General features: G+C 45.6%; 1 protein-coding gene across 2 annotated transcripts in view; it reads right to left on the reverse strand.

The window, feature by feature from the left end:
• Window positions 1-27,935, reverse strand: part of TNNI3K (TNNI3 interacting kinase) — a 2,668,544-nt gene that overhangs the window by 1,464,619 nt on the left and 1,175,990 nt on the right. The gene's annotated exons all lie outside the window — the stretch shown is intronic.

The following is a 27,935-nucleotide window of genomic DNA, read 5'->3' on the forward strand; positions in this document are numbered from 1 at the left end:
CAGTTGATGTTGCTGCACCAAGGATATTATGCTGCATAACTAAATACTTAGAAGGTCCCAAAGTCGATACCTATTGGCTATGCCAATGCTTGTTTTTCTTTCACTTCGTTATCTATTTTGTTTTTCACAATTATACCCTCTTCTGTCTGTTCTTTGGTAAATAGATCTATTAAACAGTATCTCTTCTTTACTCCCTATAGCTGTCTTTCTTGAAACATCACTCTCTGTTTACTTTCCTTATACTTACACTTTTTTTTTAAAAAAAATATTTTTTTTGGTTAGCTCCCGGTCCGCGTACCGGGAAGCTAACCCGGGAGCGAACCAAAAGAAATAGAGCTTGCCAGAGTGCTAAACATTGTAGCAATTTTTTTGGAAAGGGAAGGTAGTTCTGAAAAGAACTTTTTTTTTATATTTTTGTTGTTTTATATATTTTTTTATTTTTTGAACATTTTTTGTTTTTTTTGTATTTTTTGAACGATTTTATAATTTTTTTTGTTTTTTTTGTGGGGGGGAAACAACAAAAAACAGGCGTTGAAAAGGGCTCAACAGGAGCAAAAAAAAATTACTGGGGGCGGTTAGGGCAATCATGGTGTTCATACGCCAGGTTCAGTGCATTGATGCTCATGTTGCCACAAGCTATTAATGCACGACAGTGCATACATAAGTGAATCATGTGCCCAAAATTTGGTTGGATATTTGGCACAGTTTCCCGTGCCTCCTCTGGTGATAAAGAAACCGATGTTGTTGGTCTCGCCACAGGAGTTGGTCGAGGATTGTCCATCATATCCCTTAATTCCGCCCGGCTGTAATTTAGGGGATGTTTCCTCGTCATGTGCCTATGCATGGTATGATTACCATAGCTGTATTTTTTGTCCGTCCCTCTGGACAATTGTTCCTTGCATATGAGGCATGTTGCGTACCTGGCATTGACCTTTTTTTGGCCACGAGGGATGGAAAAAAACTGCCAGATGAAACTGGGTTTCTTTCTTGAAACCCGGGGCAACTCTTCCAGGAATTGTGGTTGTTCTCCCTCCTCATCCATCTCTTCATCTTCCTCCTCAGTGTTGGTAACCACCTGGGGAGGTGGTCCTCTCTTCCCATGAGGAGGTGGAGGTGGTGGTGGGGGTGCACCAGCTGAAGCAATCAGTGAAGCCATTTTCATACAATCAAAATAGGTCTTCCAAGAAGCAAAATAGGTCTTCCTCTCACAATAATGAAAGTCAGAGTGAGGAAAGAAGGAGTGGTTTTCATCATTTGGAAAAAACAATACTTCTCAACCAATGAAAAGTGTTATTTTTAGGTCACATGACCTAGCCTTCCATAATTATGAAACTAAAAGTGAAATGAACCAATGAAAAGTTTTATTAACAAGTCACATGACCTCTCACGCTCATGTTACGCGCTGCGGAACGCTCCCCGGTTAGCTTCCGGGTCGCTCCCCTTCGCGCCGCGGTCCGCGCCCCGGGACACTTCCGGGTGCGCTAACGCGATACGTCACAAGACGCATTTTGCGGCAACGCGATACGTCGCGCTTTCGCGCCGGGGATCGCTTCCGGGGAGTTGCGTTTCGCGCCTCGGTCCGCGCCCCGGGGCACTTCCGGGTGCGCTAACGCAGTACGTCATAAGACGCATTACGCGGCAACGCGATACCGTCACTATGTTGATTTGTTACCGGTTCGCGGACCGGATCGCGGAATCGAATTGAGCTAACGGGAAGCTTCCCGGTTAGCGGACCGGGAGCGAAACAAAAAAAATATTTAAAAAAATTTATTAATAAACATATAAAATATATTTTTGGATTTAAAGAAGAATACATTTTACAGCTGTAGATATTAGCTTTTAAAAAACCAATGAAATTCACTGAATAAACCATAGGTTATAGACCATATATAGTTAGGAATTAGCATTTACAAAACCTTGAAAATTCACTGAAAAAACCATAGGTTATAGACCATATATAGTTAGGAATTAGCATTTAAAAAACCTTATTTTACTCACACAAAACCATTGAAATTCCATATATAGTTAGTTGTACTAACTATATATCGCGCACCCGCAATCCACTGCTGATCATGTCACATATTACATCATTCATGACATGGTCAGTGACATCACTGATGACATCACTGATGACATCTCAAATGACATCACTGATGACATCACTGATGACATCTCAAATGACATCACTGATGACATCACTGATGACATCTCATTTGACATTACTGATGACATCACTGATGACATCATTCATGTGATAATACGATGAAGCTCTTCAGACTCTAATATAACCTTAGATACAGTAAGTGTAAACAGACACTCACAGACTGTCACTCATCCATAGAGTTACACACACACCTAGTCAGTCATGCAAAGAATCAATCACACATCCATTTTCTCAACTATACAGTTATACACACCTTACTTATTCAAACATATACTAACACATATTTACTCTCTTATACAATCCCTGATACAAGTTCACAATGATCCATACAGCCACTCACACATTCACTGGCTCTTATGCACAGTTATTTATATATGTCAACTCTCACATGTACTGTGTTTTACATATGTACTTACTTTTACATGTAGCACTGAGATATCCATTCACTCAGCAATACACTCATGCACACAGTCAACCGCCCATACAGCTGTTTCCACATGCACTTTTGAACCCATACATCTAGTGAATCAACTGCTCACACATCTATGCACAGAGTCATACACCTCCCAGCCACCCATACACACTCTCAGTCTCCCATACAAATACGTAGGCAACCAATCAATAACGCATATAGTTAATCATATAGCTAATGATCAACACATGCAGCAGTTTATAGAACAACAGACATAATGATGCACAAATTGAGACAGTTTAGTCACTAACCCATGCACTCAGTGAGACACATTTAACCACTCACTCATACAGTCAGTCATGCACCTACTAAATCCTTCATCCAGACATTTATACATCCACTCATTCTTAAATATGTAAGACATATTTTAACTTTACAGAATTATACAGTCACTGGATGACGTCATCAGTGATGTCATCAGTGATGTCATTTGAGATGTCATCAGTGATGTCATCAGTGATGTCATTTGAGATGTCATCAGTGATGTCATCAGTGATGTCACTGACCATGTCATGAATGATGTAATATGTGACATGATCAGCAGTGGATTGCGGGTGCGCGATATATAGTTAGTACAACTAACTATATATGGAATTTCAATGGTTTTGTGTGAGTAAAATAAGGTTTTTTAAATGCTAATTCCTAACTATATATGGTCTATAACCTATGGTTTTTTCAGTGAATATATATATATATCATCAAAAAACAGGGTGTCCCCAGAGGAAAGGTCGCACACAGAAAGGTTTCCACACACCATTACAGGCAGCTGCCACCTCCACGAACCTTTGCAGCGTTCATTCTTGCAGTGTGCCAAACGTTTCAAGCCTTAGCCCTTGATCACTGGCCTGCAATGAACACAAAGAGGCATCCAGTTGAAAATCGGAACTTTTATTGGATGTTAGCAGTCCCGCCCCAGTGGGCGTCGGCAGGCATGGAATCTTGGTAAATGTAGTCCATCTGCCAGAACTACTGTTCCGTGTATTCCCCAGTGGATTGGATGCCTCAGTGTCACAATAAATACACGAGTGAGCGAGCGCTTGCATCAAGTCCATAGTGTAGCTCGCCAATGAGAATCCTGAAATGAGGCCCCTTCTGTTCCAAATGCGTGCTCAGACTCACAAGCACCAGGATCTGCCAAAAATCAGCAGCGGGACCCCTCCGCGGCCGGACGAGCCGCCAAACATCAAAAAACAGGGTGTCCCCAGAGGAAAGGTCGCACACAGAAAGGTTTCCACACACCATTACAGGCAGCTGCCACCTCCACGAACCTTTGCAGCGTTCATTCTTGCAGTGTGCCAAACGTTTCAAGCCGTAGCCCTTGATCACTGGCCTGCAATGAACACAAAGAGGCATCCAGTTGAAAATCAGAACTTTTATTGGATGTTAGCAGTCCCGCCCCAGTGGGCGTCGGCAGGCATGGAATCTTGGTAAATGTAGTCCATCTGCCAGAACTACTGTTCCGTGTATTCCCCAGTGGATTGGATGCCTCAGTGTCACAATAAATACACGAGTGAGCGAGCGCTTGCATCAAGTCCATAGTGTAGCTCGCCAATGAGAATCCTGAAATGAGGCCCCTTCTGTTCCAAATGCGTGCTCAGACTCACAAGCACCAGGATCTGCCAAAAATCAGCAGCGGGACCCCTCCGCGGCCGGACGAGCCGCCAAACATGAAAAAACAGGGTGTCCCCAGAGGAAAGGTCGCACACAGAAAGGTTTCCACACACCATTACAGGCAGCTGCCACCTCCACGAACCTTTGCAGCGTTCATTCTTGCAGTGTGCCAAACGTTTCAAGCCGTAGCCCTTGATCACTGGCCTGCAATGAACACAAAGAGGCATCCAGTTGAAAATCGGAACTTTTATTGGATGTTAGCAGTCCCGCCCCAGTGGGCGTCGGCAGGCATGGAATCTTGGTAAATGTAGTCCATCTGCCAGAACTACTGTTCCGTGTATTCCCCAGTGGATTGGATGCCTCAGTGTCACAATAAATACACGAGTGAGCGAGCGCTTGCATCAAGTCCATAGTGTAGCTCGCCAATGAGAATCCTGAAATGAGGCCCCTTCTGTTCCAAATGCGTGCTCAGACTCACAAGCACCAGGATCTGCCAAAAATCAGCAGCGGGACCCCTCCGCGGCCGGACGAGCCGCCAAACATGAAAAAACAGGGTGTCCCCAGAGGAAAGGTCGCACACAGAAAGGTTTCCACACACCATTACAGGCAGCTGCCACCTCCACGAACCTTTGCAGCGTTCATTCTTGCAGTGTGCCAAACGTTTCAAGCCGTAGCCCTTGATCACTGGCCTGCAATGAACACAAAGAGGCATCCAGTTGAAAATCAGAACTTTTATTGGATGTTAGCAGTCCCGCCCCAGTGGGCGTCGGCAGGCATGGAATCTTGGTAAATGTAGTCCATCTGCCAGAACTACTGTTCCGTGTATTCCCCAGTGGATTGGATGCCTCAGTGTCACAATAAATACACGAGTGAGCGAGCGCTTGCATCAAGTCCATAGTGTAGCTCGCCAATGAGAATCCTGAAATGAGGCCCCTTCTGTTCCAAATGCGTGCTCAGACTCACAAGCACCAGGATCTGCCAAAAATCAGCAGCGGGACCCCTCCGCGGCCGGACGAGCCGCCAAACATCAAAAAACAGGGTGTCCCCAGAGGAAAGGTCGCACACAGAAAGGTTTCCACACACCATTACAGGCAGCTGCCACCTCCACGAACCTTTGCAGCGTTCATTCTTGCAGTGTGCCAAACGTTTCAAGCCGTAGCCCTTGATCACTGGCCTGCAATGAACACAAAGAGGCATCCAGTTGAAAATCAGAACTTTTATTGGATGTTAGCAGTCCCGCCCCAGTGGGCGTCGGCAGGCATGGTATCTTGGTAAATGTAGTCCATCTGCCAGAACTACTGTTCCGTGTATTCCCCAGTGGATTGGATGCCTCGGTGTCACAATAAATACACGAGTGAGCGAGCGCTTGCATCAAGTCCATAGTGTAGCTCGCCAATGAGAATCCTGAAATGAGGCCCCTTCTGTTCCAAATGCGTGCTCAGACTCACAAGCACCAGGATCTGCCAAAAATCAGCAGCGGGACCCCTCCGCGGCCGGACGAGCCGCCAAACATGAAAAAACAGGGTGTCCCCAGAGGAAAGGTCGCACACAGAAAGGTTTCCACACACCATTACAGGCAGCTGCCACCTCCACGAACCTTTGCAGCGTTCATTCTTGCAGTGTGCCAAACGTTTCAAGCCGTAGCCCTTGATCACTGGCCTGCAATGAACACAAAGAGGCATCCAGTTGAAAATCGGAACTTTTATTGGATGTTAGCAGTCCCGCCCCAGTGGGCGTCGGCAGGCATGGAATCTTGGTAAATGTAGTCCATCTGCCAGAACTACTGTTCCGTGTATTCCCCAGTGGATTGGATGCCTCAGTGTCACAATAAATACACGAGTGAGCGAGCGCTTGCATCAAGTCCATAGTGTAGCTCGCCAATGAGAATCCTGAAATGAGGCCCCTTCTGTTCCAAATGCGTGCTCAGACTCACAAGCACCAGGATCTGCCAAAAATCAGCAGCGGGACCCCTCCGCGGCCGGACGAGCCGCCAAACATGAAAAAACAGGGTGTCCCCAGAGGAAAGGTCGCACACAGAAAGGTTTCCACACACCATTACAGGCAGCTGCCACCTCCACGAACCTTTGCAGCGTTCATTCTTGCAGTGTGCCAAACGTTTCAAGCCGTAGCCCTTGATCACTGGCCTGCAATGAACACAAAGAGGCATCCAGTTGAAAATCAGAACTTTTATTGGATGTTAGCAGTCCCGCCCCAGTGGGCGTCGGCAGGCATGGAATCTTGGTAAATGTAGTCCATCTGCCAGAACTACTGTTCCGTGTATTCCCCAGTGGATTGGATGCCTCAGTGTCACAATAAATACACGAGTGAGCGAGCGCTTGCATCAAGTCCATAGTGTAGCTCGCCAATGAGAATCCTGAAATGAGGCCCCTTCTGTTCCAAATGCGTGCTCAGACTCACAAGCACCAGGATCTGCCAAAAATCAGCAGCGGGGCCCCTCCGCGGCCGGACGAGCCGCCAAACATCAAAAAACAGGGTGTCCCCAGAGGAAAGGTCGCACACAGAAAGGTTTCCACACACCATTACAGGCAGCTGCCACCTCCACGAACCTTTGCAGCGTTCATTCTTGCAGTGTGCCAAACGTTTCAAGCCGTAGCCCTTGATCACTGGCCTGCAATGAACACAAAGAGGCATCCAGTTGAAAATCGGAACTTTTATTGGATGTTAGCAGTCCCGCCCCAGTGGGCGTCGGCAGGCATGGTATCTTGGTAAATGTAGTCCATCTGCCAGAACTACTGTTCCGTGTATTCCCCAGTGGATTGGATGCCTCGGTGTCACAATAAATACACGAGTGAGCGAGCGCTTGCATCAAGTCCATAGTGTAGCTCGCCAATGAGAATCCTGAAATGAGGCCCCTTCTGTTCCAAATGCGTGCTCAGACTCACAAGCACCAGGATCTGCCAAAAATCAGCAGCGGGACCCCTCCGTGGCCGGACGAGCCGCCAAAAACATCAAAAAACAGGGTGTCCCCAGAGGAAAGGTCGCACACTACGGACTACATTTACCAAGATTCCATGCCTGCCGACGCCCACTGGGGCGGGACTGCTAACATCCAATAAAAGTTCCGATTTTCAACTGGATGCCTCTTTGTGTTCATTGCAGGCCAGTGATCAAGGGCTACGGCTTGAAACGTTTGGCACACTGCAAGAATGAACGCTGCAAAGGTTCGTGGAGGTGGCAGCTGCCTGTAATGGTGTGTGGAAACCTTTCTGTGTGCGACCTTTCCTCTGGGGACACCCTGTTTTTTTATATATATATATATTCACTGAAAAAACCATAGGTTATAGACCATATATAGTTAGGAATTAGCATTTACAAAACCTTGAAAATTCACTGAAAAAACCATAGGTTATAGACCATATATAGTTAGGAATTAGCATTTAAAAAACCTTATTTTACTCACACAAAACCATTGAAATTCCATATATAGTTAGTTGCACTAACTATATATCGCGCACCCGCAATCCACTGCTGATCATGTCACATATTACATCATTCATGACATGGTCAGTGACATCACTGATGACATCACTGATGACATCTCAAATGACATCACTGATGACATCACTGATGACAACATCCAGTGACTGTATTTTTCTGTAAAGTTAAAATATGTCTTGAGTGGATGTATAAGTGTCTGGATGAAGGATTTAGTAGGTGCATGACTGACTGTATGAGTGAGTGATTAAATGTGTCTCACTGAATGCATGGGTTAGTGACTAAACTGTCTTAATTTGTGCATCATTATGTCTGTTGTTCTGTAAACTGCTGCATGTGTTGATCATTAGCTATACGAGAGGCTATATGTGTTATTAATTGGTTGCCCAAGTATTTCTATGGGAGATTGAGTTTGTGTGGGGGTGGCTGGAAGGTGTGAGACTCTATGCATAGATGTGTGAGCAGTTTATTCACTAGGTGTATGAGTTCAAGAGTGCATGTGGAAACAGCTACATGGGCAGTTGACTGTGTGCATGAGTGTATTGATGAGTGAATGGATATCTCAATGCTACATGTCATAGTAAGTACATATGTAAAACACAGTACATGTGAGAGTTGGCATATATAAATAACTGTGCATGAGAGCCACTGAATGAGTGAGTGGTTGTATCGATCATTGTGAACTTGTATCAGGGATTGTATAAGAGAGTAAATATGTGTTAGTATATGTTTCAATAAGTAAGGTGTGTTTAACTGTATAGTTGAAGAAATGGAGGTGAGATTGTTTCTTTGCATGACTGACTGGGTGTGTGAGTAACTCCATGGATGAGTGGCAGTGTGTGAGTGTCTGTATACACTGAGTGTATCTAAGGTTATATTAGAGTCTGAAGAGGTTTATCGTATTAGCACAAGAATGATGTCAAATGAGATGTCATCAGTGATGTCATCAGTGATGTCATTTGAGATGTCATCAGTGATGTCATCAGTGATGTCACTGACCATGTCATGAATGATGTAATATGTGACATGATCAGCAGTGGATTGCGGGTGCGCGATATATAGTTAGTGCAACTAACTATATATGGAATTTCAATGGTTTTGTGTGAGTAAAATAAGGTTTTTTAAATGCTAATTCCTAACTATATATGGTCTATAACCTATGGTTTTTTCAGTGAATTTTCAAGGTTTTGTAAATGCTAATTCCTAACTATATATGGTCTATAACCTATGGTTTTTTCAGTGAATTTCAATGGTTTTTTAATAGCAAATATCATAAGCTGTCGAATGTCAAGTACGTGGTAAGTAAAAACATTTTCGTGTTTATGCACACTGATCTGCTTTGAATGCTGCCCCCCACCCCTCATTTCTATTAGGAGTACTCTCTCTTTGCAGATAGTGAAGGGTAGTTAACGCAGCCCTTTGCCCCCTTTGTAATCCGTCGTGCCTGCTTCTCTCTCCATTTGATTGATTGTTCTCTTTGGTTCATTCTCTATTTACAAACAAGCACAGAGTCGCAATACTCTGTTTAGTCTTTGCAGATAGCGAAAAATCGTGTAAAAAAACAAAAGGAATCGAGCAAAATCAGTAGGCCACTAATGGGATCTCTTTTTGACCTCGCTAAAATAGAAACATTAGGAACAACCTGTTGAAAATAGCAATGCGTATGTACATAAGCGGCGTTCATTTGTGTTCACAGTACCCCTTGTTGATTGTTTCAATCGAGCATTGAATTGTTCGAAGTTAATTCTCTTAAGGATCTTCTCTACCTGCAAACGAGGAAGAATAGGAATATTCTCTCTCCCTTTGCAGATAGTGAAGGGTAGGTAACGCAAGCCTTTAACACGTCGTACCTATTTCATTCCTCATTGATTGATTGATTGTCCGAACATTGACTGTTTGGGAATTAGTTCTTTTTGGAGGTATTCCCTGTTTGCAAATAAACGTAGGAAAATCTTTGCAAGTAGTGAAAGGGTACGTAATGCGGACCTTTCTCCCCCGTTGTAATCTGTCATGCCTATCTACTCCCCACTGATTGATGCACCTTTTTCACCCGGACCATTTACTAGAGATACGTCATCTGGCCCGACCAGAGAGCACCCCTAGTGAAAAGGACATATGCAATAATAACGAAGTGATCACTGTATCCTGTTAACAGAAACTTTACCATGAAACAACCTGGAAAGAAAAAAATAGGAAAACGAAAATCAGTAGGCCACTGATGAACATGAACTTTTATTAAACAACGAACAAAGAAACGATAACATAACGTAATGATAAAACCTATTAATGTCCTAGAAACAAGAAAACGTTAAAATATGCCAGTGGTGAGAGACCAGAAAAACAGTAAGAGAAACCAAATCACCCCTCGCTGTCCCACCGCCTGCCACGCCAAAAAAATCGATAGACTAGGGAAAATGCAAGTCAGTAGAACATCCGCCCCCACTCTGGAAACTTCCAAGGTGGGGCAGGGTTCCGGCTACGCCCAGCCGGGAGCAGCCCATATAAGGCAGGTCCTGCTGCCACGCCTCGGCCAGGAGATCCTAACGTAGGGTGTAGCCGGAGGAGAGGCCGAGGCCAGCAGGACCCGGCCAGGGGATTGCCTTTACAACTCTGAACAGTTGCGGGGGGGGGAATGTCTCCTCGACCCTCCCCTCTCTCTCCCAGTCCGGCCGCGGTGGCCCTTGAGAGTTGCAGGTAGTCCCGCCACATGCTCTTCCGGTCCGGCCACCAACGGTCGGGGGGCCGAGGCCGACGGGATCCGGCTGCAGCCGATAAACCAAGAAACCCGTTCATGGGGCCAGAGCCAGGGGCGTCCGGCCGACATCCACCGGAAGCCCGGCCCGAAGACGGACGGGACACTTCTTTCTTTTATAATGGCTGCGACAACACTGGGGGGGGATGTCTTGCACATGCCTCCGACCCCCCCCCCTCGTCCTCATCGCCTGGTCCGGCCATAACAAATCTCAAGCGAGACGCCGTGGGGTGCACTGGGAGGGAGAGACGGTGCGAACAGGCCTCTCCTGCCTCCCCAGGTGGAGGCTTCCCAGCTGCACCCTCAGCGCTCCAGGCGCCCGGAAAAGGGTTCTTCCACTGTGGCCATGCTGCAACGTCTCGCCCGGCAGGGTGGAGCCCGTCCGCTCATGTGACCCCGCGATCGCCGGTAGCTGCCGAACTCTCAAAATGGCGGTCGACCTGGCAAGAGCGGGCCCAGCATAAAGAAATGGCCCGGTCACTGGTTGACTCCACCACCGTAGTCCTCCACGACCTTGAAAATTCTAGAGGAGCCGCGGGAGTCTCCGACCCCCGATGGGGAATGACTGCCATGATCGCCCGTGGAGTGACGAAACTGTATCCGCGGGACGTCGGCGCTCCCATGCTGGCGCCAGCCTCACTTTGAATTACTAGAATCCTGCAGACCTCACTTCCGGTGAAAGCACAGTGTGACCCGGTAGGAAAAATTATTGCACCCCCTCCCCTTTTTGACTGATAGTTCAAACCACCGATCCTTTCCTTTGCCCTTTTAACGGAACTTTGGACTGCCTCCCCCTCTTTTACATTTTCTAGAGAAAACAAAACATTAACCACTACATTAGCATAGCAGTTGACACCAGAACTGTTTTCAAATTGAAAACCAACAACATCTTCAACAGAATCCTTTTTGTTTCTGCTGTGACCCTGCTACAGCACAGGCATTGTCCCCAGCAGTAATTCTGCAATGCCGGTAAGAATAGCTGTGGTGCCTACTGGACTCACTCACCCCCGCGGCGCCCCACGCCGTTTTTTGCTGGGCGGCAACTTACTAGACATCACTTTCGTGCCATCTAGATTTCAGCGCGTTCTGCTGCCTTGGAACTATTCGCACAACAGACCGCTACTGACAAGAATATTTCATTATTGGTGCTGTCAATTTCAATAAATCTATTGGATAATTCAAAAGAAATTGCCACGGTCTCTTCGTTGTTTAAATGTTTTTACTGTTTTTGTTTTCTTGTATATATTTATATGTTATTAAAGTTTTATATTCCTACTACTTTGTTGGAGTGCTATATATTTTTAATGTGACACATAATTGTAAAAACTTTGATGTACAAAGAGTCATTCCTGGAATCTTCCGCTTCAGGCTCGGTCCCCTCCCCAATCACAATACAGGATGGTTTTCAGATAGTAGGAACACGTGTGGTGTGACGGATCTCATCGGGTGTGGGCCTTGATCTACTATAACTCCTTTGAAGAGGGGTGATTCTTTACAGCTGGGGCCATAAACTACATCTGCAGGGCTAGCTGATAGCCTGGACAATCGGACACAGAGAAAGAGGAGTGTCAGAGGGTGCGGTAGTGAATAGGGCGAAAGGGAGGTGTCGGGCGGGCACAGAGTGTGATTCTCAGGGAAGAGCAGCGCAGATGGGGGGAGGTTTATTGCCCATGCATAAGACAGAGAGCGGTGGTGACCAGTGCCTAGGGAAGATGCTTGCATGGGTGAGGAGCCATGCTACGAATCGACAGCGTGCAGAGAGTGGGTCTGGTCAAGACATCTAAAATGGCTGCCGTGCACGACAAAAGTGTGGCATTTCAAAAAAGGCAAGATGGCGCAGACAATGTTTTTCAACACTTCCTCATTTCCTTCGAATCGAACGTTAACAGACGTTGGGGCATATTACCAAAGTTAAGCGATATTTATCGCTAACGATGCTTACCAACCAATTTTTTACCACTAAGCATCGTCAGAAATTATCGAAGATAAACCTTGCTATTATCAAGGTTTATCGCAAGTGCGATAATAAACGGCCGCAATGCATGAATATCGCTAAAAACTCAGCGATATTCATGCATTACCGAGCTAATGCTCTTAGCCATGTTATCCACCTCCCATTGGATAACATGGCTAAGAACTGCTCAGGGCAGGTGTTACTTTTTGGAGATATTCGCGCTTAGCGCGAATATCTCCAAAAGTTGGTAATAGGAGATAGATATCTTGCATGTTGTAATGCAAGTTATTGTGGTATATGGAACTCATACCATAATCTCTCAGGAAAGCAGAAACTGATCCTTTTGGGACCGCCTAAAAAGGCCTAGGGGGTGAGGAGTACTCTACTTTGCCCCCTTTTCACGTTCCGAACTATTTTATTTTACTCTCTTCTGTAATTACACAAAATAACAGCGATAAGATGCATCGGAGACACACAGTGAGAGAAAGGAGGCCGGAGATGAAGAAGAGATGTCAAATACACATTGGAGATAATATAGTGGCAGAAGGCAAGTAAATATGAGTAAACTTACCATGTAACATAAAAATGTTGCACTCTATACTATAAGTCTCATTTTATACTACAATCACTTCGCTACAACCTCATAAATTAAAAATAAAAATGAATAATGTCTCAAACAATTTTTGATTTCTAAATATAAATTTATTCTTCAGAATTTTCTAAATTTGAAAGAACTAGTAACATGTCCTCATCAGCAATGTCCTCATTAAAAGTCTCCAATGATGATTCTTGTAACTCTATGGTCTCCAAACACTCGATAAATTCGCCATCAAGAGATTGATCAAAAAAATCATTCAAGTCATCTCCTCCTTGTGACAATATTTCATTATTGGTGCTGTCAATTTCAATCAATGTAGTGGAATCATTCAAGTCATCTTCTCGTGACAATATTTCATTATTGGTGCTCTCAATTTCAATCAATGTAGTGGAATCATTCAAGTCATCTCCTCCTTGTGACAATATTTCATTATTGGTGCTGTCCATTTCAATCAATCTAATGGAATCATACAAGTCATCTCCTCCTTGTGACAATATTTCATTATTGGTGCTCTCAATTTCAATCAATGTAGTGGAATCATTCAAGTCATCTCCTTGTGACAATATTTCATTCTTGGTGCTGTCCATTTCAATCAATCTAATGGAATCATACAAGTCATGTCCTCCTTGTGACAATATTTCATTATTGGTGCTCTCAATTTCAATCAATGTAGTGGACAATTCAAAAGAAATTGCCACGGTCTCTTCATTGTGAGCCATTTTATTTTGAAATTGCTTGCTGTAAATTGCAGAAAAAAATAATCACTTTCATTTATCGTTTTTAGTAATACATAATATAAAACTAACTTCATCAAGTATTTAGTATAACAGAAGGACTGCAAATAAATAACAGAAAACATTTTTCAAATTATCTTCAAGTGTACAACATAGTTCCCCTTACAAATTAACAACTCACCTTTTTAAAAGTAGCAGAAGTGTTAGTACTGTGTAAATCAAACACCAGAAATTCACCACCAAAAATTCCTCACAAATGTACCTCAGACAGTAGTATCACAAAATGGCTGTGGTTTCCTCTCATTTGACATATATACATAACCAATTAACTTTCATCACACACAAATACAAAACCAAAGTAACATTTTAATTGGTTCTAAATTTCAACACTTTCAAATGTGTTTTCCCCATGCAATTTTCCATAGGACATTTACATACGTCTACAGCCTGAATGGCTGAACGGAATTACACCAAACTTGACAAAATGGTACATCAAACCTAAGAGGTCAGGAAGGATCTACTATGCCCCCTTATGGTCATTTCCCCCTTCGCTTTGGCCTCCTCTTGTCTCTCAATCCTACCGAGAGACAAGATGGCGGCCGCTACGGACTGTTTGGAATGTTGACAGACGCCGGAGAACCAATCAGCTTCGCAAAGCTCCGTAACGCGAAAAGTACGCGAAGCGGAGCGCTGTTACAGATATATATCTTTTTTTGAACGTTAATATCTCAAAATCCACTGGAGCACATATATTGAGACCTAGCAAAGGCACATCGGGCTACCAGTCCCTAATATTTTGCCAAGTTTCGTGCAAATCCATTCAGCCGTTCGATTATTATTATTATTTTTTTTTTTTGCCCCGCGGAGCCCTTTTAAAACCTCCACATCAAACGTAGGGGGTCAGCGAGGATCTACTATTCCCCCTTATGGTCATTTGCCCCTTCGCTTTGGTCTCCTCTTGTCTCTCGATCCTACCGAGAGACAAGATGGCGGCCGCTACGGACTGTTTGGAATGTTGACAGACGCCGGAGAACCAATCAGCTTCGCTTCACAAAGCTCCGTTGCGCGAAAAGTCCGCGAACCAGAGCGCTGCCCGGTCCGCTGTTACAGATATATATCTTTTTTTAAACGTTAATTTCTCAAAATCCACTGTAGCACATATATTGAGACCTACAAAAGGCACATCGGGCTACCAGTCCCTACAATTTTGCCAAGTTTCATGCAAATCCATTCAGCCGTTCGGGCTAAAAGTGAGGCCAACCGCCCTATGGAAAACTCAATGTTAAAAACACGTTTTGGGACCCCCCTTTTTTCTCAGCCCCCCCTTGACGAACACCCCCCAAATTTTCAAGGGCTGCTCAGAAACAAAATGTTCCATTTTCCTGAAAATTTCAGCCAATTCCGTCCACAAACGCCAAAGTTATTAGACATAGAATTTTCAAAAATCCCATAGAGAAAAAATCCTAACTATATATACCTACTGGCGACCGCCAGTAGGTAATATATATATATATATATATATATATGGCTGGGAGTACAGTAAATAAAAATCCTGCACCAACAACTATGTATATGTGTGTCCCTAGTTTGGAGTGAGGGAGCAACTGCATATACTACATATTTTCTTCTAACTATCTATCTACCTAGGTAGCTAGCTCTCTATCAATCTATCTGTCTATTTATCTATCCATTTATCCATCGTTCTATCTATAGAAAGACAGACAGCTAGAAATATTGCTATCTAGCTAGATAGATAGATAGACAGATATTTGAAAATATGTAAAAGTATTGTTTTTATATTTATCATCTGTAAATTTACTAATAATGTATATAAATTACTTAAATAGGCAATTTTTTCATACAATAATTAGTAGTCAAATACAGATTACATGTTAGTGATTGTGGGTATTCTTTTTGATTTATTGTTTAAAATGTATTTAGATATATTAATTAAATGTATAGTTAACGTATTATTATTGAATACATATGTACTTTGATAAGGTAATGGTTTGTACCTTTTTTATATTTTTTTATATCAGTTACAGGTTAAATATACATATTTTAAATATTTTACATTTATATTATACATGAAATATTTTAGAACTGTACATTTCCATGCTATTTCTGCTATGGAGATCACCACCAAGGGTTGAAAAGTTACTCATAGTAACTTTACACACATAGGTTTTGTTATAGAAGGTTCCAACTCCTCATTACTGGGGTGGAGACATATAAGTCTATATCTACATGTAAATCTCCACTCAGATATAGTGTATAGCAAAAAAGAGGAGAGTTACTTTAGCTAGAGGAGTAGATCTATGCTTGAACAATTATACACATATATATTTTACTTTATGAAACTGGCCCCTGGGTCTTAGTTTTCTCCAAGAGTCACACTTGCATGTCTGAAAGGGGATCAAAGCACATGCATTCTCTCAACTACAGTGCAAAGTATTAGTATGACTTCCTGCAGGAAAACCCCTGCCAGAGGCAAAAGTAGAAACTATATCCTTTAGGATAATGTGATAACTTCTTCTGATTAATATTCCTACAAAACAAGTAGATGAGTAACATTCTCTCATATGCAAGACAAGCATCTTAGGAGGGTAGTGCAGCTTTGTATCAGGCAGTTCAAGGCAAAATTTTCTTTTTGCCAATGTCACTCACATAATTTCAGTAATTTTGTGTTATGCACAGTTTCTGAAATTACTCTATAATACAATCTCACATGATTGAGGAACCGTTTGCAGCAAAGATTTAGAGCAAGTCCACAGAAACAGTTGAATGACTAAAACGCCATACGCTGCGGGGGCATTGCTGGTCACAAACCTACCTGTGTGATCTACTGGACATCGCGACTCCCTGCTTTGCTCTCCCCCACCGCCGCACTTGATCTCGCGGCCGCCGAGAGGGGGAGCGCCCTTGCCTACAATTCCCAGCCTGCCCTGCTCCACTTCAGAACGCTGGCTGCAGCGCAACTTTCCCGCGCCCGGAGGCGCATAAGAACAGGACGCTCCTGCTGAGGAGCGGGGGCCATACGCTGCGGGGGCATTGCTGGTCACAAACCTACCTATGTGATCTACTGGACATCGCGACTCCCTGCTTTGCTCTCCCCCGCCGCCGCACTTGATCTCGCGGCCGCCGAGAGGGGGGAGCGCCCTTGCCTAAAATTCCCAGCCTGCCCTGCTCCACTTCGGAACGCCGGCTGCAGCGCAACTTTCCCGCGCCCGGAGGCGCATAAGAACAGGACATTCCTGCTGAGGAGCGGGGGCCATACGCTGCGGGGGCATTGCTGGTCACAAACCTACCTGTGTGATCTACTGGACATCGCGACTCCCTGCTTTGCTCTCCCCCACCGCCGCACTTGATCTCGCGGCCGCCGAGAGGGGGGAGCGCCCTTGCCTACAATTCCCAGCCTGCCCTGCTCCACTTCGGAACGCCGGCTGCAGCGCAACTTTCCCGCGCCCGGAGGCGCATAAGAACAGGACGCTCCTGTTGAGGAGCGGGGGCCATACGCTGCGGGGGCATTGCTGGTCACAAACCTACCTGTGTGATTTACTGGACATCGCGACTTCCTGCTTTACTCTCCCCCGCCGCCGCACTTGATCTCGCGGCCGCCGAGAGGGGGGAGCGCCCTTGCCTAAAATTCCCAGCCTGCCCTGCTCCACTTCGGAACGCCGGCTGCAGCGCAACTTTCCCGCGCCCGGAGGCGCATAAGAACAGGACATTCCTGCTGAGGAGCGGGGGCCATACGCTGCGGGGGCATTGCTGGTCACAAACCTACCTGTGTGATCTACTGGACATCGCGACTCCCTGCTTTGCTCTCCCCCACCGCCGCACTTGATCTCGCGGCCGCCGAGAGGGGGGAGCGCCCTTGCCTACAATTCCCAGCCTGCCCTGCTCCACTTCGGAACGCCGGCTGCAGCGCAACTTTCCCGCGCCCGGAGGCGCATAAGAATAGGACGCTCCTGCTGAGGAGCGGGGGCCATAAGCTGCGGGGGCATTGCTGGTCATACACCTACCTGTGTGATCTACTGGACATCGCGACTCCCTGCTTTGCTCTCCCCCGCCGCCGCACTTGATCTCGCGGCCTCCGAGAGGGGGGAGCGCCCTTGCCTACAATTCCCAGCCTGCCCTGCTCCACTTCGGAACGCCGGCTGCAGCGCAATGTTCCCGCGCCCGGAGGCGCATAAGAACAGGACGCTCCTGCTGAGGAGTGGGGGCCATACGCTGCGGGGGCATTGCTGGTCACAAACCTACCTGTGTGATCTACTGGACATCGTGACTCCCTGCTTTGCTCTCCCCCGCCGCCGCACTTGATCTCGCGGCCGCCGAGATGGGGGACCGCCCTTGCCTACAATTCCCAGCCTGCCCTGCTCCACTTCGGAATGCCGGCTGCAGCGCAACTTTCCCGCGCCCGGAGGCGCATAAGAACAGGACGCTCCTGCTGAGGAGCGGGGCCATACGCTGCGGGGGCATTGCTGGTCACAAACCTACCTGTGTGATCTACTGGACATCGCGACTCCCTGCTTTGCTCTCCCCCGCCGCCGCACTTGATCTCGCGGCCGCCGAGAGGGGGGAGCGCCCTTGCCTACAATTCCCAGCCTGCCCTGCTCCACTTCGGAACGCCGGCTGCAGCGCAACTTTCCCGCGCCCGGAGGCGCATAAGAACAGGACGCTCCTGCTGAGGAGCGGGGGCCTTACGCTGCGGGGGCATTGCTGGTCACAAACCTACCTGTGTGATCTACTGGACATCGCGACTCCCTGCCTTGCTCTCCCCCGCCGCCGCACTTGATCTCGCGGCCGCCGAGAGGGGGGAGCGCCCTTGCCTACAATTCCCAGCCTGCCCTGCTCCACTTCGGAACGCCGGCTGCAGCTCAACTTTCCCACGCCCGGAGGCGCATAAGAACAGGACGCTCCTGCTGAGGAGCGGGGGCCATACGCTGCGGGGGCATTGCTGGTCACAAACCTACCTGTGTGATCTACTGGACATCGCGACTCCCTGCTTTGCTCCCCCCCGCAGCCGCACTTGATCTCGCGGCCGCCAAGAGGGGGGAGCGCCCTTGCCTACAATTCCCAGCATGCCCTGCTCCACTTCGGAACGCCGGCTGCAGCGCAACTTTCCCGCACCCGGAGGCGCATAAGAACAGGATGCTTCTACTGCGTCACGGGACGCACGCGGGCGTCGCCGGGCTGAGCCCGGGCAGAGGGCAGGCCGTCTGTGGCCGTCCGGGGACGACCAGGGACGGGACGGGCCACCCCCCGTGGACCTGTGGAAAGGTATTGTAGTAACTGTCACCCACATCCCTGAGGCCCACATACAGAAAGATTGAGGTACTGGTGAAAAAGACTGTAAAAAGAACACTGAAAATCGCCAGGTGTTAATGTGGACAGATCAGTGGATGTTGTTTTAATTAGATTGGTTTTAATTTTCCTAAATTTAACAGGAAGAGGGAAGAAATAATCTATATTGCGAATTATAAACTATGGCTATTAGACCTAAAACTCGATCGACTAAGAGCAAAATAGGAACCCCCCTTAAACCAAAAAACTCTGGCCCAGAGCCTAGTGATGCACCAGCCCATAAAGCCACCCCGACGGTCATTGACCTAATGTTACGCAAGGTTGCAGGGGACATAGAGCGGGCAGAGAGACGTATATCAATGACCTTAACCTCCCTGCCATTGACTCCTACCCAAACTGATGATCTAAGTCCCGCTGACACGTTAGTTGTAGGTAGCCGGGAAAACTCATTAAACGCAGTCCCCTGTGCACAATTAGCAGTAGAGGAAGAAGCAGCTATAAGCATAGATACAAACACAACACCTAAACCACCAACTAAAAAGCGACAAAACAAGAACTGGCAAACAAGGACCAGGAAAAAGACTAATAGATGTAGCAAGCCAATAGACAAAGAGGATGAAGTGCGAATAATAGAACCCAAAGACCCCCCAATCCCCCCGAGGTGGCTGGACTCCATAATTCTAGATCTGCAAAAGCACCTGAAGGCATTTATAACTAGTCAAATCAAACCACTAGTGAGTAAAATAGACAAAATAGCTAACGAATTGCAGAGACAGGGCAAGGCAAGGGAATCCCCAATAGCCAAATATATAGACAAGGGGGTACCAACAAACACGATTTGCCCAGTCCAACAACCCTTAGCATCAAATAAATGTGTTAGCTATGATCAATGCACCATCGCCCAGGTGCATGTTGTGCCCGAAGGGGCAATTGAAGACAGGGGGGGAGAACAAACACACAGGGTACACGGATAAAAACAAAAGTCAAAGACAGGGTCTAGGAGTGCAAAAGCAGCCAGATACCACTGTCACCCCACATCAGACGATTAATCAGCAACAAAATAGTGAGCAAAATGCTAGAGCTCAAGGTCCCCTTTTATGCGTAAACCTACCCCCGGAAGCAAGCCCCTTTGTTGTCATTTTCACCGGGGTACCAGGGCTGAGACGGGGACAGAGAGAAACCTATACCGAACTTAAACAAAAGATTACTACCTGGCTAAACATCCATAGACCCTGCAGGGAGGGAGAGGGGGGGGGAATTTTACATCTAAGAAGGGCACAGTGGGTGGGAACCAGAAGGAAAGAAATAGAAGGGAATTGCATCATTGCCAACTTCAGGGACCCGAATCTAGTGGATTATATACTAGCTAATGACAATAGAAATTCCACTAGTACGATAAGGACCATGCCACTAGCATATTTTTACCCCAGGAAACTGGTTACTCACCAACTAAATTTCCAACAGGCGGGAAGAAGTAGATTTACAGGTGGACACGGCCCAAGGCCCATGGAGTATGGCATCCAACCCACAGTATACCAGGGCGGCCCCCCATGGACAAATAGATATAGCCCTTTACAGTCCCTGGATGAAAACGAATGACTAAGGTCAGGAGAGGAGAACAAGAGAGAAAAGATTAGAAGACAGGATAGAGAGGTGGTAGCGGAGGAAAGTGAAGCTAGGCAAAATACTGCAGAACACTTAAACAATAAAGCTAAAGAAAAAGCGAAGGCCGGGATAGAGAGGCTAACTGGCTCATGGCCTCTCCCGCGGGATATGAGCAGGGGGGAAGCGCGGACAGGAAAGCTGAATATTATGTCATGGAACATAGCGGGTTTATCAGGTAAATTTGATAATCCCGACTGGAGGAATGAACTCCAGGGATTCCACATTTTGGCGTTTCAGTAGACATGGGCAGTCAGCTCTGCACCATATCAAATAGAGGGCTACAAGTGCATTTTTGTGCCCGCACAAAAAGGTAGAGCAGGAAGAGCGAGAGGCGGGCTGGCGCTCTACATCGATCTAACTCTAGAAGGGAATTGGATTGTACCAGCCTGGACGTCACACACCCTGCAAACTGTAATATTTCAGAGTAGAGGGCTGAGGTTACAGCTTTATAATGTTTACAACCCTGGACCCATAAATGGGAAAAATCCAGCACTGTGTGAGCTAGATGATAGACTCATACAAGAGGCCGAGCTGAAGAAAGGGGGGGGTACCAATGACACTAGTAATGGGCGATTTTAATTGTCATCTCTGCGCAAATTTGCCCCCGGACTTTCTAGACTGGGCCACATCTGGAACACAATCAGGAGGGCACACAATTAAATGCAATTATAGAAGCCCATTCACTAGCACACACTATTGACTTAATAGTCCCGGAGGTAGAGGGCACATATGTTCCAACGTTTAAAGGAAGAGGGAGCTCCACTATTATAGATTATATATTGATATCCGCCTTTGCCAAAAATAGAATTGCCACGGTCAAAACTAAATGGAGTATCTTTAGTGACCATAACCCCCTTGTTATGGAAATTATACACACTTGTAGGGAGGGCAAACTCAAAGGGGGGGGCACCAGCCTCCAACCAATAGACCAGGGAAGGCGACTAAAGTGGGCAAGGATAAATTCCCACGAGTTTTATAAAACCCTAGTCCAAAAAGGAAGAAAACAGGTAGAAGACTGTTTGGACCCCCGAAAAGAAGGATTAGAATTAGTGGAGTCATTGACATCCCTGACAAGTCTAGTGGACAAAATGTTGGAAGCTAAAGGGCCGAGGAAGGATTCTAAGAACCCATGGTGGTTTGATAAAAGTTGCTCCAAAGCCTTAAGGGACCTAAAAGCTTGCCTCAAAATCAAGCCAAGGAACAAGACAGAAGCGGCCATTTGTAGATTAAACTATAGAACCAAAGTGAAAGAGAGGAAGAAGGTGCTACAAGCAGAAGTTTGGGCAGACTTGAGAGAGGCGGGAGAAAACAGGGACTTTGCAGAATTTTGGAGAATTGTAAATAGGCCCTGTTTTAATGATAACTCCGCCCCGGTGATTAGTAGCAATATCCTCCCAGATCAATGGGTCAATCACTTCCAAGGGCTATATAATAAGTCAAAACTAGAAATCCAGGAGGGCGAGTGGCAGGGTACCCGGAGTGGTAAAATAATCCTCTCATTAGAGGAGATAACAAAAGCGATCAGCGGGTTGACCCTAATAAGGCCCCTGGTCCAGATGGTACTCCACCGGATCTATACAGAAGTAATATAGACCTTTGGGCCCCGATCTTAACCAGGGTCTTAAACGCGGTCATCAAATCAGGGCTCCCACGCTCCTGGTCCACTGCACTGATCGTACCCATTTTTAAGAAAGGGACTAGGGATGATCCGACATGCTACAGACCGATCTCGCTCATAGATGTTTCTGCCAAAATTCTGGGTCGAGTGATTTTAAATCGGCTCATGGAGTGGACCGAGGAACATTAAACTTTAGCTGACATACAGTATGGGTTCAGAGCTGGTAGATCGACCACTGACCAGTGCTTAAATTTGTATCTTTTAACAGCCAAATATACAAAAGCCAGTAAGGGCACGGTCTATATGGCATTCATGGACCTGGCTGCGGCCTTTGACAATGTCAATAGGACTAAACTGTGGTCCATGATGCATGAGCTAGGCATTGAAGAGGGGCTGATAAATATCTTGAAAGAGTTGCACTGGAACACTACGGCCAGGGTCCATTTTAGCCCAGAGGGGCGGGGCAAACTGACCAATTTCTATGCTCAGGAGGAGTAAGGCAAGGGTGCATATTGGCCCCTTTTCTTTTTTCATTATACATTAATGCCTTAGAGAGTGCCCTCACCGCCCTAGAAGTTGATTGCCCCAAAGTAGGACCGCGTCATATCCCAGTACTACTGTACGCAGATGACGCGGTCCTGCTGGCTAGGACCCCGAGGGCTTTACAACTTTTGGTGGACGGATTTGTCAAATTTATGGCTGACTTGGACCTATCTGTGAACTTAAATAAATCCTTTGTCATGGTGGCTGGCAAAAAACCCGCCAATAAGTGTGTGTTCAAGATAGGGTCACATACCTTGGGTAAAGTACAGATTTTCCCATACCTGGGTCTGCTATTTTATGGTGACATTCAGTTTACCCAACTGCTCGAGGAAAATTGTACCAAACTTGTTGCCTCGAACGGTGCCATATCGAGCTTCGCCCGAAGGTTGGGGCGATGGTGCCCAGAACAGATAATGGCACTATATGGCTCAATCAGTATGGCAAAGGCCCTGTATGGTGCTGAGGTATGGGGTTTCAGGGACTGTAAGCAACTTCAACAACAGGAAGATAAATTTTTCCGGAGAATCCTGAAAATCCCACATACCATCCCTGCTGAAAATGCCCATGCCGAACTGGGGATGCCATATATCTCAGACAATGCTAAGCTAAGGCCAATTATGGCATGGACTAGAATCTGGACCAACCCGGAGGCAACTCTGAGCAGGGAAATTGTGTCAGATTGCTTGCGGAGAGACAAGGGGCTACAAATTCCTTGGCTAAAATACGTGAAAGACTCTCTAGTGAATATTGACCAGTGCCAACTTTTTAATGACCCATCTTCGATTTCAAATAGTTGAAACTAAAGGTGAAAAAATTGCTTTTAGAAAAATTTGAATCTGACAGAAGAGACCTTGGTTCGGTAAATAAATCAATAGCAGATCATGACCTTGTAAGAAATGGGGTGGGAATGGAATCATATCTGTTTCTGATGTATAGCCAAAATGACAGTTTTTTAATGTGCCCTTTTAGGCTCAATTGGTTACCAAACATTTTAGCTTATCCTGCTGGTTTTACTGTAACAATTGAGCAGAAGGGTCCCTGCGGCTGCGACAATAGGTCTCCGCAGGACACCCTTCATTTTGTACTTTTATGTTCATTTTATAGAAATCCTAGACGTTTGTTTTTGGTAGACATTCTTAGGAACCAGAAATTTTGCCATGCAAGAGCTGCACTGTTGTTCCTACAGAAAGCTAGTGATACTCATACTCTATGTGCCATTTTAAGCTTTTTAAAAGTAGCCGTAAGATTGAGGAACACAAGAAATTAACTTGTTTTTGTAAATAATCAGACTCTCTCTATGAATTATACCCTCTCTTTTTTAAAGTTTTTCCTTTTATTACTAAAAGTTCAGTAGTGATATTTAATGAAATTTTACTATGTAATGTGTTTTTATGAGGAATTTTTATTCTTCGAAAAAAAGATTTACTGAACTGAACTGACTAAAACGCAAGTAGCAGTTGTTTATGGCACTTGTGTTTTTTTTCTTCTTTTTCCTTAGCAAAATGCACCTTCAATCCAAAATGGATGCAATTTGCTCTAAAATAAAAAATAATTTTGCCAAAATTATGCTAAGTTATGAGGAAGAAAATTGCACAAATGTCACACTCCCTACTTGTTTGTTGAATACAGTGAAGGCATTTTGAGATGTAGAACATGTCTGGGAGAGAGCAGCGACTGCCAGTTGCTAAAAAAGAAAGTGAACTTTCCAAGGGGAAATCATGATACTGCGACTGTCTCAGAGTGAGTGACTGTAGGGAGAATATAACAAAGTTATGCTTCCTTCATCTGAGCTTGACGAGATCTTTTTGGCCAAACTAATATATCTTAACTAATTTCTGTCTACATTGAACATTGGTATTAAGGGTTTCATCGCAAGTTGGCTGGACTTTTTAGCAGAGATCCCTGAGAGTCAAAACTAAGGGGCACGGAAAATGGGAAACTCCCATGTAGGGAACCGGAGATATGAATTTTCAAAGATTTAATCATTTCCACACAAACCTATAGTACCCTATCGTAACATCTGGTCGCGAAAGACCGGGTCAAAGTTTCAGGCCGACCAAGATGGAGCCCTGCTCGGCTATGACTTGAAGTAGGTCCCGGTCACAGTTTTTACATCTGGACTTAGAAACTTTTTTAGAGCTTTTTCTTGTGGGGTCCCTCAATGTTCTTCACCAGGCCAGATTCGGTAAGGGTTTGCTGGCCTCTGATTTTGCCTACTCCTGTTCAAACTCTGGAAGTAGGACCTACAGAGCTTTTCACAGGACGAATCTGAACTGCAGGTCGGCTCGCGGTTGAAGGCAGGCAGCTTGGCTGGCCAGGTTGAGTCGGTCTCCTATGAAGCTTTTTTCCAAAGTTGCTCCATGGTTCTCCAAACTTCTGCAACTTCTTCCGGAAGTTCCCCGATGGGTCTCAAAGTGTCTCAAACTCAATCCAAGGGTCTGGAAGTTCCAAGATGGTCCTTTAAAGTTGAGGACTTCAGTTCCCTCAATCCACTTGACACAACCCTTAAAAATCCACTGGTAGTTCTCCAGGTTGAGGATCCTTGGTGGTGATGTTCCAGGTGAGCTCTGTTAACCTGTACCTTGCAGGGAGTCCACTCTTTAGTCCTTTTACAGCAAAGTAATCCACAGGCTGTAGTTGCAGATGGTGTGGAAGGTGCAGTCTTCGGAGTGCAGGCCTTTGGAAATGCAAAACAAACTTCCTGCATAGCGTCTTGCTTTCTTAGGTTTCAAGCCCCAGATCTGATGGGCTCTGCCCTTATCAGATACTTATTCCAACTTCTCTGGGTCAAGCAGGAGGTCACTCTTGTCAAATTGGCTGCAGTGTTCCACTGAAAGGTCTGATCACTTCCTGCAATGTGTGGCACTATTTTGTCCCAGAGTGCACCAATTCTTCCAAATTCATAATGGCTGATTTTCATGCAGGTAGAGAAGAGCAGGCTAAACACACCCCAAGGATGGTTAATCTCCATAGTCTCTCCACCTTGCATCTGCTCATTCCTTCCTTAATCCTAGCATCTAGCTTCGGTTCACAAGGGCAGAGTTGTAAATGACACTGGGGTCCTCCCTTTCCCTTGAAGTTCATTGTTTATGACTCCTCCCCGGCTCTGGCATTCCTGTCCTCCTAGCAGAGCTTTTCAACCCCAAGGGCTCTTTATCACCTCTTCATAGAAGCCTGGATAAGCCCCTTAACTCTGACCAATCAGGACAGACCACTGGAAGGCTGAATTTGGACTGACAAACAAGAAGATCTTATAACTACATATTGTTGGATTTATTAATACCATTCTGGGAAGTTTTTGAATGGCACTTGTAGCCTTCTCCTATCAAGAGTTATCACTTAATAACTTACTCCTATGTGGCAGGTAGTTTGCAATGGGAAAAAAAGATTTAGGCCATTTTTCTAGCACAAGGGCTTTTAAAACATATTATATAAGTACTCTGCCAGTATCTACAGGAAACCTTTCCTTTGTATACCTATTCTGACTTCCAGAGTTTGACTGGCAGTAGGCGAAATCCGAGGCTGACAAACCCTCACCGAATCCGGCCTGGTGAAGAGCAGTGAGGGACCCCGCGAGAAAAAGCTCTGGAAAAGTTTCTAAGTCCAAAGGTAAAACTGTGACGGGACCTACCGCGAGTGGTAGCCAAGCAGGGCTCCTTCACGGCCAGCCTGAAACTTTGACTTTGACCGGGTCTATTGCGACCAGATGTCCCGATAGGGTTGCTATAGGTTTCTATGTGCTAGACATGACTAAATCTTTGAAAATCCATATCTCCCGTTCCCTACATGGGATTTGTATTGCTTTGGTGTCATTTTAAAGATAAAAATCTTTCCTAATATTGTAAATTGGTGTTGGATTTTATTATGGGTTGTGTCTTAATTATTTACTCAATTGGTGTATTTGTCTTTAAAGTTAAGCCTCCCTGCTCGCAGCCAAGCTACCAAGTGTTGTGCAAAGGAATAATTTTCTAAGAACTATTGTGAGCCTTATACTGTGTTAGTGGCCTTATTGCCAGTGGCAGACCAACATTTGCCCCACTAATAATCCACGTTTCAACATTTGGTGCTCAGCGGTGTGGATGAGCACTTGTGTTCAAAAAGTACACCTTTCAGTAAAGTGAGTTTCAGTTAAGATTTTGAAAGTCCTCTAAATAGCCTTAGAAAAAAACGTTTGAGTTCGATTTTTGGGATTTGGACTAAACTGTTTTTAATCCATTGTTTTGATTTTTCAAAATTGTTCTAAGTCTGTTGTGCCTCATTAGGGTGACGCAAAACTAGGGAACCATGGAGCTGGACCTGGCTAAATTGTCGCAGTTCAGGAAGGCTGATCTGAGGGTACAGTGTAGACTGAGGGGGCTGCCTGCTGCCCACAAGATTAGGACGGCAGGGTTGCTTAAGTCCCTACAGACCTGGGCTGGGGTAGCTGAGGAAATTCGAGGGGGGATGGAGGGTGCATCCCCAACCTCACTCCAGAGGGGGGTAAGGACGATGCCTCTTCCATTTTCTCTAGTGTTAGCCATATGAATCCAGATGGTGGGAGGGGTCCCCTACTGAGGAACCACCACTGTCCCTTGCAGATAGATAGCTTAAGGCTCAATTCATTTTGATAGCTTTGGAGCACAGGAAACTGGAATTGGCTGAGAAGAGATGGGAGAGGGATGAGGCATTAAAAATCAATCGTGGTAGTGAAAATGATATAGATTTTGAAATATCCAGGGGTGGTGGTTTTGATCACAAACTTCCCAAGGGTATAGTACCCAAGTACACTGAGGGGGGTGACATAGACCAGTGACTGACAGCTTTTGAGAGGGCCCTCCTGTGGGTGTTGATTCAAGTAACTGGGAGGGATAGGCTCCTGACTATGAAGGGGGAAGATGCAGAATCATACCACCAGATAAAGGCATGCTTAGTCAAAAGATTTGGTCTGACTCCAGAGCAGTATAGGGTGAAGTTTAGAGGCACCCAGAAATTGAGTTCAAAGTCTTGGGTAGACTTTGTGGACATTTCAGTGAAGGCACTGGAAGGCAGGATTGTTGGTAACACCGTTGACAGATATGAGGTAAT

The sequence above is a fragment of the Lissotriton helveticus genome, chromosome 1_2, assembly GCF_964261635.1.
Source record: "Lissotriton helveticus chromosome 1_2, aLisHel1.1, whole genome shotgun sequence".
Taxonomy (NCBI): Eukaryota; Metazoa; Chordata; class Amphibia; order Caudata; family Salamandridae; genus Lissotriton; species Lissotriton helveticus.